Genomic DNA, 1,903 nt, shown 5'->3' on the forward strand with positions numbered 1-1,903 from the left:
AAACTGTTAGGATTAAGAAAACAAATTAGCTTCTTATGAGATACGTATCGCTGTTTCTTTATTGATACACCATTTTTAAAAACCACACCAAAAGCAGCACTTCAAATAATTATGATACAGAATATTACAAAGCAGAGAAAGCTGCTCCAAACAGCTAAGGTCTTGAACCACGTGGATTACCTGGCAATTCCTCGAGTGCTTTTCTGAGTTCAAGAAGTTGTAAAGGATTGATGTATGTGTCATTTTTTTTAACACCCAGCATACCTTGGCAGTAACGGAATGTTTCTAACGAGAGCTACATTGTTGTAGTGTATTCCTGTAATTCGCAGCATTCATGTAAGGCCAGTGCCATGTTGAGTGCAACGCGACGAGCAACAGCGGGCGATCAACGTCAAAGAGGAATCATGAGATTTGCACATCGTGCATTGAATCCAGTGAAGTTAACTACTAACCCGCCCACAGAGAACAGACAGGGGTGTTTCAAATTGGTCGCTTTTAAGCACAAGGGGGCTATCCAGAAAAACGCTGTTTTGAGAAAAATTAAAAGTAAAGTTGTTGGACCCGTGTTAAGTTTCTTTAAGAAGACAAGGAGATGTTTCTCTATAACCAAACAAATATACAAACCAAAGAGCCCAAACTTCTCCTACAATACCCACTTTTGGTGGAGTTCAAGATTTCCAGAAACACTCGAAATCTGGGTTAGCCTGCCTGTCCTCAAAAGCGACCAATGGTCAGTTTTTATTTGACTGAGTTGAGAGAGTAGTTTATTGAGAACATTCTATTTTCTAAAATGATTATCTTGCTGTTCGTCCGATGTTGCTGATCGGTGTGTGCGTGCAGTATGGAGGTAGCCAAGATAATATGATTATATATAGACATGTATACATACTCGTCATTGTTCATCGCATTTCAGTGGTACACAATCTCTAACCGAGGAAGTCACAGACCGAACACTTTGCACCCGATCAAACTTTCGAAATTCCTAAAAATGAAGAAGAAACGAAAGTCACCTTCAAGGCGACCTTGCGAAGGAGTAGGTCGTTGTGTGTCGTGAGTCTAGTGAAGTCGAAGTGGTGTGCAGAAGCATAACACAGACAGACGTCATTGTTTCATTTGTGTATGTGTCTATGTGTGTCTTTGATTGTTGTTGTCAGTTTGTTTGTTTGTTTGTTGGTGTTGTTTTTTGTGTTTTTAAAACCTAGGTTCAGAGATTGTGTATAATATGTACATGTATTTTTATCACAAACATAATTTGTAGTATCCCATTGATGGTATTGTGAATTTCAAAGACTTTTTATCCTCGAATGTTGTAAAAAACAATAAGCAGCGGAAAAGGTCACACGTTTTAGAACAAATCACGAATCTAGAGATACCACTTTCCTATAGTGATAAGATTTGAGCTAACCGAGTGGACGAGCAAAGAGCCGAACCCGGATTCCCGAAATGGTGGTCACACTGGAGAGTACGATTTCTGCCGAGCTATGTCGACGTTTACCGACCCAGCCCGACCCGACTCAACCCCGTGCACAGTCATGCCGAGCAAAGCCGGGTGAAGTCGAACAAAGCCGAGTGAAGTCGAACCAGGCCGAAATTAAGCGAGCCAAGTCGTGCAGGCAAAACAAATGATTTCCTTTCCTTCATAGATGACGGAGGAGTAACTGTGAAGGAAGGCACGTTCGTCAGTGAAAGTGCTTCGTAGTTGCTGGAGTTGGCTCTGGTCGCTTTAAACAGTCAGTTCGTTTGAATATGTAATAATTTTGTTCGAGTTCAGAATAACCTTTTTCTTTTTTACTTTCTTATGTTAATGTCAACATAAGAACGAATATTACATAAAGGCATTCAAACATAATGATTCACGTAACATACTGCGCATGTGACAGCTATGGTAATGTGTGTAATAATA

Source organism: Aplysia californica, unplaced genomic scaffold (assembly GCF_000002075.1).
Source record: "Aplysia californica isolate F4 #8 unplaced genomic scaffold, AplCal3.0 scaffold00024, whole genome shotgun sequence".
Taxonomy (NCBI): domain Eukaryota; kingdom Metazoa; phylum Mollusca; class Gastropoda; order Aplysiida; family Aplysiidae; genus Aplysia; species Aplysia californica.